The sequence below is a fragment of the Arachis hypogaea genome, chromosome 12, assembly GCF_003086295.3.
Source record: "Arachis hypogaea cultivar Tifrunner chromosome 12, arahy.Tifrunner.gnm2.J5K5, whole genome shotgun sequence".
In the NCBI taxonomy this organism is placed as follows: domain Eukaryota; kingdom Viridiplantae; phylum Streptophyta; class Magnoliopsida; order Fabales; family Fabaceae; genus Arachis; species Arachis hypogaea.
The window spans coordinates 17,386,791-17,399,722 of record NC_092047.1 but is presented as its reverse complement, the minus strand read 5'-3'; the positions used below and the strand labels follow the sequence as shown (position 1 = coordinate 17,399,722).

At 30.3% G+C, this 12,932-nt stretch overlaps 1 long non-coding RNA gene across 1 annotated transcript; it reads left to right on the top strand.

Annotated features, from left to right (window-relative positions):
* The first annotated feature begins 1,563 nt into the window (after positions 1-1,563).
* Positions 1,564-3,980, top strand: LOC112727020 (uncharacterized). Its single transcript, XR_003165544.3, has 3 exons — positions 1,564-2,002; positions 2,107-2,176; positions 3,654-3,980. It is a non-coding gene; the product is annotated as an uncharacterized lncRNA (long non-coding RNA).
* The last annotated feature ends 8,952 nt before the right edge of the window (positions 3,981-12,932 follow it).

Sequence of the window (12,932 nt, the reverse complement as noted above, 5' to 3'; positions counted from 1 at the left end):
TTAATTGGGTCTCTACACCAATTTTTTTTTAATTAGGTCCCTCTTAACAGTAATTGACTTAATTTTATAGGGATCAAATTAAAAAAAATTAGTACAAAGACCTAAATAAAAAGAAAAAAAATATAAAAATCCAATTAAAAAAAATTAATGTAAAAACTCAACTAAAAAAAAAAGTACAATAACATAATTAAAAATTTTGATATGAAACAATAGAGTAATTAAATATTTTTTTTTTCAAAGACAATGAATTTCATTAGAGAAACTACTTGCTCCACAATAAACTCCAAGCAAAAGGGTATTTTGGACTATGGCAATAGAAAAGTAGAACAACAATTGAAGAATGAAGAAAAACAAAGGTAAAGTAAGTTCATTCGAGAGTTTCACGCTTCATGTAAGAGGGGGACGGATTTGGTAGGCCGCATATGTTTGCACACTGAAACACCAAAAAATTATTTGGCACTGAAACGCCAGAAAGCATCAAAATAAAAATATTTATTTTTTTAGGATTTTTTCTACAATTATATATAAAATAGAGGGATTATTTTTTTATTTTAATTTTTTAAATGAATACATTTAATTTAATTATTAAAATTAGTTAAACACTCACTATTTAGTTAATTATTATCGCCCCTAACCTCCTCTTCCAGGTTTTCTCCCTCTCCTTCCTCTGCCGTAGTAAACCGTCCCTTCTATTATCTCCAGCGCCGATAAGGACTGAAACCTTCCCACCACCTCTCCTACTCGCTCTTCCGTCGCACTAGCAACTCCTTTTCTTCCCCCACTCAGCTATGGTGACTTTGGCAGCATTTTATTCGGCACGCCCAAAATCCATTGTCGACACTTCACCGAAAATTTCAACGACTCCATCCTTTCAAAAGTGTCCACATCCTTATGTTCAACAGTTCCATAGTATAGAAATTGGTCTCCATGTAAAAAATAATTAGTCTATACAAGTCTAATCTTCTTTTCAGATGAGTATTGCTTAAATGGATGCAATCAAGTTTAACCCAACTGTGTGCTAACATGACCCGACCCGAAACATCTTCTGCCCTCTCGTTAGCCAGTCTCTCGCCCACCGTCTTTACGCCGCTCCGATCCTTCGCCGCTAATTCTCTCGGACAAATCTAAACATCTGCCCAAACCAAACCACCGGTATTTGTTATTCATGTTACGGCGATGACAGTAACCGGCTAAGGTAAAATTTTTCAATTTCATCGAGGCAGATGCGCCGTTTAGTGAACGTGCACAATCTTGACCGGCGATTCCACACGGAGTAATTTTCTGCAACTTGAACAGCATAAAAGCCACGAAGGTGACAGCAACAAACGTCCACGAAAAATCTCTTTTCTCAGCCCAACTTCATCGTTTTTTAGTTTAACATAAAACAGAATAATTAACTCTAATTAATTTAAATTTACAAAATTATAAATTTTTGCTATATTAAATTATTAACCCAGATAAATATTAGATCTATAATAATAACCACCAAAAAATTAAAATTTTTAAAGTGACTCTTATGACACAAAACCTACAAAAAGTATTCACTAGCCAATCAAAACAGACAAATAACAGGACAATCCCTACCATTAAGTTAAAAAATAAAAAAACCAATGGCTCTCTTTACCTAGCGTACCAGTCAGCTAAAATTAAATGTTAGGCATACTGATTAGCCAAACACGCACGGCGCATGGAATCCGTGCCCATGTAAGAGACATCTCTCCTCAGTCATGCGGCAAGCTTCTTCAGCTATTTCCACCGGTAATCGTCGATGATTCTCAAAGACAGCAGCATTCCTTGCTCTCCAGATGCACCAGACAAGGTTCGCAGCAAGCTCCTTCTTCCTTCGAGATTCAAAGACTCCATTAAAAATAACCACCATCTCCATGGCTCCATAGCTTGATTCAGTAGCGGAAGTCCTACAAGATCCCATGCTTCAACCACGCTTTCACATCCCCACAGGCAATGGTGTACCGATTCCTCCATAGCATCACAAATCAGACAGGTAGGGTTTATGTTTTGAAATCTTGAATTAAGATTTTCCTTGATCGGGATCCCTTCATGTAAAGTCTTTCACAAAATATTCTTAACTTTGGGGGTATTTTTCAGGTTCCAAAACTGGAACACTACTTCATATCCTGAAGCCACCGAATATTCTCCAGATTTCTCCTTTTACCAGGTAATTTTATCTTCACCTTGTTGTATAGGAGTTTCTAGTATTGCTCCGGAAGTCCCCAGAGTTGAATCCAAACAGGGACAAGAGAGAATTCCTCTTCTATGATCTGTTATGTGCTCTGTTATGCCCAAATAGAACCTTAATTTTCTTATGTGTGATTAAACGTTGATACTAAGAATGAACTAATTAACATTCTGGAGCCCTAATTTTTTTCTGGTTTGCTTGTCATTTGAGCCTAATTAAAAGATAGGGTATGGGTGGAGGAAGGCCTTAGTTTGCTTCTGTTATGCTTGCAATTTAGGTTCACTGATCTATCTTCATTAAGCACAATGTATAAGTGCCATGCATATGATAGCTTGCAGTTCTTGATTTTTCATTTGATCATTTTCGGATCTTGAACATACCACGTTTCAAATGCCTAACAGCTTGTAATATGTTCACTGTGTAAAACGATTTGTGCATTTTTATAGGCTATTTTTCTTAAAATTGCTTGTATATTTGGTGTTGCAAGATTTGCCATTATAGGTAGAAGATGATGATAGGTGTAATCCATTATATAGAACAAGCAATTGAAGGAGTTCTATTAGAACCTTAGATTTTATTGTTGTAGGCAAAATCATTATAAAAAAAATAATGTCGATTGGAAAATAATATAATTTACCATCGGCTACTGTTGAGGGGTAGTCATTGAAGTTTTTCCTGATTTGGACCGTGAAAAATTGTTGGTCCAGACTACAGAGTATGATGGTTGTATAAACTCAGTTGCATCATAAAATTTCATTCTTTTTTTCAAATTTCCCGGTTAATTAAGTCTGTTGTAGCATGCAATGTTGTTACGTTTAACAATTAAGGATGGTTTACAGTGGAAATTAACCATGTGTCTATATCTATCTTGAATGATTTGAAATAAATTGAAACAAATTAGTTAAAAGAACAAATATGAATTCTTCTACTGTTTTATTTAACTCACAGAATCAGTTAAGTTGTACATCTTTCAGAGAATTTAATTCATAACAAATGTTTCAAAACAATGCAAACCATCAAACTGTGGTGCCACACTTGGTTTCCTACTGGCCTTGGTTTGTTCTTCCACTGCTCTTGTTGTAGATATTGTTTCTTGATTAGATGCTGAAATCTCTCTTGCAAGTTTCTGCGTTCATAGAAACCTTATGTTACTTTTTGGAATTATATAACACTTTATATGAACAAAAATAAATACATATCTTTTTCTTTTACCTTGTTCATAACAAATGTTTCAAAACAATGCAAACCATCAAACTGTGGTGCCACACTTGGTTCTCTAATGGCCTTGGTTTGTTCTTCCACCACTCTTGTTGTAGATATTGTTTCCTGATTAGATGCTGAAATTCTTCTTGCATGTTCCTGCGTTCATAGAAACTTTGATGTTACTTTTTGGAATTATATAACATTTTATATGAATATAAATAATAGATATCTTTTTCTTACCTTCGCATTATAGAAGAAGAATCCAACTCCGGCAGCTACAGCAGGGAGAGATGCATAAATCTTTCGCATGGCCATTGGTGTAACGATAGATTGATAGGAAATAATAAGAGCCTTGTGATGACTATATATATATATGAGTCCAATGATGGGAATTTGGGAAGCAAACAATGGTTTATAAAGGGACGGAACGGGTAAAAAAAAGAGAAAGCATAGTGTTTTATCTTATCTTATTTTAATTTAATCCATGGGGTAAGGAATTAAATTTAAAAGTGCTGAAAGATTTGTTCCGTTTTATGCATATTGTGATACATTAGTAATATACGTTATTTTTATTTTTTAAGTTTAAATTTTCTAAATTTAAAATTAGTGTTTTTAATCAACTTTTTTTTTTAAATTAATGATGCGTACGAAATAGAGTAAAAACTCTTATCTTGAAATATATCTAAGAAATTTTTAATTAGTTATTATTTTTATAAATCCATTCTGTAGATCAAATTTTAAATTATGATTTTTAAAAATAGTTTAGATAGAATTTAAAATGCTATATATTTAATCAAAATATTCATAGATAATATTTTTTATCTGATAGTGATAAAAATATTTTATTCTTATACTCTTAAATATAATTTAATGATAGTATAAATCTTTTTGTTGCTGATTTGAAGATAAAATTAATTTTAGTCCAATAAAATCAAAGTTAAAATTAAGTTAAAATGAAAAAATAATTTGTATCAAATCTAATCGAAAGCAATTAATTTATACATATCTATTTAACTTTTTCTTAATTTTATGTATCAGTATTTAAAAGTGAATCCGAAATCTCTTTTTAAAGGGTAAACATGATTAAGGTTAACTAAAAAAAATCAAACTTGACTTTTGATTAACTAGAAATTTGAATTAAGTTAATAACCCAAGATAACTTTAAATAATAAAAGTAATTATTAAAAAATTATAAAATTAATAAACAGATCATAAAAATAAAAATCGATCTAAAAAATATTTATTTTTTATGTAAAAACTAATTTTTTATTTAAAAATAGTTTTTTTCCTTTAAAATGGGTTTTTTATCTTTAAAACCAAATTTTTCCTTTAAAATTAATTTTATACAAAATTAATTTTAATTTATACATTATTTTTTGATAATTTAAAAGGAAAAAAAACTAGAAAACCAATTAATAATTTTCTAGAGAGTGAATAATCAAAATAATCCCTAAAAGATACCTCGCTAGATTTTCATTTTCATCTCCGAAAGAATAAATTAATCAAATTTGTCCTCGAAAGATAGCTGACCTAATGATGTTTGTTCTTCCGTTATTTTTCTTAACAGAAAATGACGTGGCATGTTAAGTTACATTTTAACACATAAAACGACGTCGTTTTTTTCGTGGGCTATCCCAACAAAGGCTTAAATCCGACCCACCAACTTTAGAAACCCCACTCATTAGCCATCTTCTTCCTTGGTGATTCTCTTCCTCAACACTGAAACTCTATGGCCACCAACTCTTGCTTCGATAACCATAGATGTCGTTCTTCCTTGAAATTCCATAACTACTGCAGCGCCGTCCCGCTGACTTTCATCACCACAGCGCTCAAGATTCCATTCTGATGCTTGCTCTTCCCATCGCCAAATACTGTGCCGCACTCTGCGCCATCTATTCAGATGCTTACTCTTCCCATCGCAAGTGGCTAGGCGGTTTCTTCAGTTCTCCTAGAGATCTGCAACTCTCTCACCGAGCTCCGCTAATTCCTTTCCCTTGTCCTCAAGAATGGCTTATACCACTAGCACTTGTTCTGCAGTCTTGACAGCATCTTCGAAGCCTCATATGCCTTTGATACTATCGACGACCACGATAAGTTCGATATGCTTTACCACACCACGCTCAAAGAATATGCAAGAAATTCTTCTCTGTCTCAAGCTCTGGGATTTCACCATAGGATAAGGTCTGATGGGTTAAGCATGATGCATATAAGATGTTTGATAGAATGTCTCATAGAAAATTTTACCATAGAAGGAGATGACGGAAGGATTAACGGAAGAGATGACGAAAGGGCTATGCGACCAGATCTATTATCTTTCGAGGGCAAATTTGATTATTTTCTTCTTTCGAGGACGAAAATAGAGATCGATGTATCTTTCAGGGACGATTTTGACTATTAACTCTTTTCTAAAAGATAAATCTAAATATTGTGCCCACCTAAGAAGCAATGATAGTTTAGTTCATAAATCTCAAAAACTAAGCACTAGATACAACATTCCTTTAGAAATGCACCCAATTCAAACGGATACTTTTGGCTCTAAAAATTTTAAATCCTAAAATATTTAAAAAATAACTTTCTCACTTTATTATTGTCACAAGTATAAAATAGGTCTACTATTTTTATAAAATAAAAGGTACTTATATTAAAAATTCAACCTGTAATGAAGGAAGAATGATTTTCAACATTATTTTGACAAAATGCAAACAAAGCAAGCATGGAAGTATGGAACATTAAGAAATAGCATAGTGTTAAATTGCTACAAAACTTTTCATATATGTTTTCTTATATTCTTTCTTTTTTTTCTTTGTAAAATTCTCTCTTGTACCTCAAACGAGTATTTAAAATGTATTTAGTTTATACTTTAAATTTATTTTACACTAGATTCAATTATAAATATCAGATAGTTTTAATATTTTATTATATTCTAGAACTAGAACGTCAAAAACTATAAAGTGTTTCTAATTTAAACACAATACTGATATCTTTTTAAATTAATTTATTAGTAATTTTTAGACCTGAAAAGATTGTAAAAAAAAAATTATCTAAAATTATTAGGTTAGTGTTTTGATTTAGTTTGGATCTCTCTTAAATCTTCATAATGCTTATAAAAATAATATATGTAAATTTTTTAGACTCGTGTCTGACTCAATCTGAATCATTCTTAGACTCAGGGACGGACTTACGGGGGGGCGAGTGGAGGCCTCGGCCCCTCAACTTTTTTAAAAAAAGATTAATAGTTATAAGTTATTAAGTACGATTTAATTTTTTTAAAAATTTATTTAGTATTTAGTCTAATATAAATAAAAATCCAGTCTAACCTAAATATTAATGATTTCTAATATTTAAAAAGTAAGTAACAATATTAAAAGAATTTGAAAAGATATTATTACTAATATTTTTTAATTAAATAAAATTTTTCAATTCCCATAAAGTATATTTTTTTCTTCTTGTGAGCGTCCTTCTTGATTCATTTGGTATTAATTTTCTCGGTTTCAACTACTAAAAATGAGAGTTCTTTTTCAGCTATGAATATTGTGAAGAATAATTTAGAAACAAAATGAAAGATAAATTTCTTGCTAATTGTCTTTTAATTATATTGAAAAAAAATTGCAGAAAAATTTGACACAAATTCTATTATCGATGAATTTTATGAAACGAAGAATCGACCACTTTGTTAATAAAAAGTACATATATATTTTTTGTACTTTAAAATATATTCTCTATCAATATATTTTTGTAATGCATTTTACATTATATAAATTTTTTCATAATTTTTTAATATTATATATGTTATTGGCCCGCATGATACTATTTCTGGATCCATCCCTGCTTAGACTTAAAAAAGTGTATGTTAAGAATATTTAAAATTCTTAGTTTTAATTTTTAAGTATTGAATCTAAATCAAGTTTAGTTGTAAAAAAGTTTAATGCAATAATATCTAATAATTCTTGTATTAAAGATAATCTAAATCATCTTACTTGTTAGCAGTGTCAATTAATACAATAAATGTTGATAAGCTTTCTATAATTTACTTAATTAACTTATCAGAACAAATTATTTTTTTTTGAAATACTTTTGCATTTCTTATGTATTAGTTAAGAATTTATTTGGTTTATAATATAAAAAATTCTACAATGTTAAAGGAAGATTCTTTCATCACCTACTGAACTTACGTATCATGCTATATAAAAATCACCTGAATCTCGCTCAGTAACTCTCAATAGTTGCAAAAAGTGCTAATATTAAATAATTTTTAATATTATTGTCATATTTTTTTGGTATTTAGCCTGTGGTTTAGGATAGATAATTGTTGGACGTGAGCTTATGTTAAACTGCATACAATGTAAAAAAAATAATAGAGTGAGCGGAGAAATAAAATTTTCATGAGGTATATAAAAAGATCTAGGGTAAAAAGAAAAAAAAAGGCTTACATTAACTTAACACCAATATAGTTGATATTCACCATACAACTAAGGTCTATTCTGTCCAATGTACGTGACATCCTTTTTGAGGTGTTTAAATATTTTAGTGTGCTATACGCAAGGTAAAGAAAATCGAAATTTTACGTAAAATTGAAAAAGCAAATTAAGTACGTAAAACGTAAAATCTTAACAAGATTTAAATCGTAAAATCGTTACTCCTAGTCAAAATTTCATAAAATCGATTGACTCATTTAAAATCGTAATATCGGAAGATTTTAAGAATTAAATCGAGATTCTAGCTACTATGACTATACGTATATAGTTGAATGGAATTAGGGGTGAAAACAGGTCAGGCCAGGCCAGATTTTGCTCTTAACAGGCTTGGCCTGTCATGTAGTCAATTGGCCTGAGTCTGTCCTTGGCTTTTTTTTTAAGTACTAAGCCTAGTCTGTTATTCAGCCTGTGCTGGCCTGAAGCCTGCTAAAAGGCCTGATAATTTTTTTTTACAAAAATAAAAATATTATTTTAAAAAAATTATTTTTTAATAAACATATTTATATTTAATATGTCATATTTAATATTTATAAAAAATTTTAAATTTTAAAGTATTTAAAATATACAAAACTATTTATAATTAAATATAATAAATTTAAAATATCTCATAATTTTATTAAAAATAAAAAAATTATTTATATATGTAATTATGTACTAACAGGTCCAGGCAGGCTTGAGAAGCCAATAAGGCTAATTAGTGAGCCTGAACCTGGCCTATTAACATAATAAGATTTTTATAAAAGTCTGAACATATGCCTATTTTATAACAGGCCAGGCCAAACACAGACCAGGCTACAGGCCCCTGACAGGCCGCCTGGCCTTTTTCCACAATTAAATGGAATATTCAATGATATTGGTAGTCTTCCGATTAGCCTCCTTTGTGCATCACTTCCCCTGGTTCTTTCTCTCTCGGACGTGTCTTCTCCTTTAGCAGTGACGAAACGACGACAACCCCGAGCAGAAACGGCGACTGCTTGGCAGCTTGAGGCGACAACAACAACACACAACTTCCCTCCTCTCGCACACGTCACAGCGGACAACTCATCTATGGCAACAACTTCCTTTGGTGAGCACGAATCGACGATGATGGCGGATCCTCTTCCTTTGGCACTGCTCTCTGTCTCAACGTCTCTCTCCTCTTTGTGAACGGCAGCGACAACGACATGGAGCATAGCGGCGGCAGTGTGACCGCGACGACTGGCGCAGCTCCCTCTCCTCGTGCGATACTCTCTTCTTTGCGTGGGGTGGGCGTGTTACGCTGAAGGGGGGTGAAACAGGGGTGAAGGTGTGGCTGAGGCAAGGGGTTTAAGGTTAGAGTTTCTCAATTTGGAAATTTAGGGTTAGAGTTAGATTTTTATAAAGAAATATGGATAGAATGTGAAGTTGACCCATGATGTATAATGATTTTTGTTTTAGATTGAAAATTTTACATGAAATGTTTGTGTTAATAAAACTCATGTGATAAAATTAATTTGTTATGGGAACTAGGTTTGTTAAATTTATGAAACAAACTTGTGTAGAAGATTAATTTTTTATAATTATATGATTTTGGTAGTATGAATTTGGATTAGATTGTATGGTTGCCTAATACTTCGGTTTAGGATATGAGTTTTAGTGATTAGGGGTAATTTTGTAAATTTATAATCAATGATTTAATGAATAGTTATTTGGGTTTAGAATTTTGGTGTCAGCTAAAGCCTCTGTCGATGAACCTCAATGTCCCTCCACTCTAGGGTTGACAATATATACCTTATCCGCATGTGTTCAATCCGACCTAACCCAATCGAGCAGGGTTGTCTATCCTACCCGTTATAGGTAGTTGAGAGTGCAGGTTTACTTGGGGGTAGGGCGGGGTATGGGTTTAGAATATACTCTACCCTATCCTACCCTATCCTACCCGCACCCTTAATATATTATATATTTGAAAATTATATATATAGTGAAGAAAGTGAGTATTGAATCCATAACTTATTTCTTGTAAAAACTCAAAATAACTACTAAGCTAATCATTTTAACTACTAATTTATTATGTTATTTAAAGAGTAATGTTGCTAGAACTTAGAAGAAGAAAGACAAGACATTTATCATTGTTTATGTTATTTTAATTTTATTAAGAATTTAATGATCATGCTATTTATAATTTTATATTAGTATTTAAGAGATTTTCAATTCGCGAGTAGGATGGAGTTGAACTTTATGTTTTTAACCTACAGATAGGATTAGATTAAATCCAAACCCTATTCTACCCTATGTTATTATATCCATTGCCAGTCCTACATTCCACTCACACCTAATCACTACTTTCCTTCACTCTTTAAAACTGCTTTCCTTTCTTTGCATGATTTATGCCACATGGCGTGATAAAAAGGTTATTCTTTTTTCTCTTTCGTCTGTCATAAGCAAAATATTTTGGTAACTTTTGCCCAAACAAACCAAGTTCACTTGTAAAATTCTTCTGGTATAATGTTAGATTTACAAACTAAAACATCCACAAATATTTTAAAATACTTAATGATATTTATAATTAAAATGTCGTAACACCAAGATTAATTTTGTGTCACCATTAATTGTTAGATAAAATTTGTCATAATTGGAACAAGTCTCTGTACTTACTCTTTTTTATTGAGCAATATTTAGGTATATTTTATAATACAGAACATATATATACAATAAATTTTTAGATTGACACGTACGAATGAAGGAATTTTTCTTTCCGTACCATGGAAATCTTCTAAAATGATATTTGTAAGTTGATTTGCTTGTAAAAATAGATAAGTTGAGTCAATAAAATCATAATTTATTTATAAGGAATAAATTTGGCTTGATCGACTCTAATAACTCGACACTCATATGTTTTAAATTATAATTTTTATGATCTATTTATATTTATATTTTATTATTTATTAAATAACTAATATGTTTTTATAAAAATTAATATTTATCGTTAATGTTAATTTAATTATTTATTATCAATTATTTTTTAATATTTAATATTGATTTACATATATATTAATAATTTTTTTTGCCAGGTGACATCGTTGTTGTTTTTTAGGGAAGCGAATCTTTCACTAATGTTGTTATCGGGCTCAGCAACCTTATGCTAAAGTCACAGAATGCTTTAACTATTTCAATACAAATGTCACAAGCCCATTAATTTAATTCAATATAATCCTGCCGTGAAGTCAATGTTAAATAATTAAAGAAACTTAGTTTTCAGATATAGAAAACTTATATAACCAAACTTTTTGGTTGTCAAGGGAAGTTTCCTGTGATAGAGGTTACGGTTACCCTGTCGTCGTTGCCACTGGTGAACTTTCCGACGAAGAGTGAGTTCTTGAAGATACTTTTCATGTGCTTAAACTAAGGCCAGTGGCTTGCGTTGATGCATCCACTGCTGATCCTGTGCCTTGCGAGTTTGCACTTCTTCTTTAGGAAAGGACATTAAGGTCTGGTGAAACAATGACATTAATTAATTAACATTGACTTTATGGTAGAACTATATTAAAATTAAATAAAATTTTTTTGAATTCAAATAGGACACTTTAAATTTTAGAAACCAAAACAAAATTAAATCCAAACGTAAGAGACTAATTTAATACTTTACTGTTAAATTTTTTTACTCTATCCGTAAGACAAGGTAAGTACTTGTGATTTTGCTCTATAAAATTATTATTATATATACAGCCATAACCATTGAGTAAACAAAATAAAAAATTTGAATTTGCAGTTTCTTCACATCAGCTTTACTTTTTTAATTAACAATAAAAAAAACTTTTATGGCTATATATTATTTTTCTATTCGACATAATTCATTTCTAAATAATTATTTTTATGGTTTATAATAATAAAAAAATATTATTCCTTAATCATTTTTATATCAATTTTTATTGTCCAATCAATTGATCTAACATAATAAATCTATCGCAAAACCAACTTCTAAGTCACATTATTAAGTTTTCTTTTTCTTTTTTTTTTGTATACTACGGTTAACATGAACTTTTTAATTTTTTGTAAAGGTGAAAATAAGTCCAAGTTTACTATTAAGATTATAATATAGTTAGTTGATTTAAATTTAACCTACAATTTAGTATATATATTAAGAATTAAATCTCATTTTGTTATTAAATTTAGTCTTATTTAAAATCTGATAAAAGATATGATATTTTTATTGAAAAATTATTTTATACGATACACCAAATTCAATATTTACAATATACAAAAATATTTAAATAAAATATAAAAAATTAAAAAATTTAACAATTTTTTAATTATAAAAAATTATTCATATATTTATTTATATTTTAATATGCTCATATAATAACTTGACAGATCTATTAAACTTATTTATAAATTTAGGTCTAACTAACGTACTAATAAATTTAAATTTTAAAAAAACATGAGACTAAATTTAGTCTGTAACAAACTAGATCAGACAAAATTATGTACAGATCAGATTGAACTTCTTAGAGATTGTGATGAGAGAATGTGAGAAAAAGGATGACGTTATTTAGTTCTTTTCAACTTTAAAGGAAGATGAATTAGTGCTCATCACTATTAATTTGTTTAAAGAATTAGCGCTCAGTATTATTTTATAGATTTTATTGTTTATATGATTTTGGTAGTATGAAATGCGATTAGATTGTATGGTTGCCTAATAATTCGGTTTAGGATATGAGTTTTAGTGATTAGGGGTAATTTTGTAAGTTTATAATCAATGATTTAATGAATAGTTATTTGGGTTTAGGATTTTGGTGACAGCTAAAGCCTCTGTCGATGAACCTCAATGTCCCTCCACTCTAGGGCTGACAATATATACCTTATCTGCGCATACTCAGTCCGACCTAACCCAATCGAACAGGGTTGTTTATCCTACCCGTTACAGGTAGGGTAGAGTGCAGGTTTACTTGTGGGTAGGGTGGGGTTCGGGTTTAGGAATACTCTACCCTACCCTACCCTACCCTATTCTACCCGCACCGTTAATATACTATATATTTAAAAATTATATGTATAATGAAGGAAGTGAGTATTGAATCCACAATTTTTTTCTTGTAAAAGTT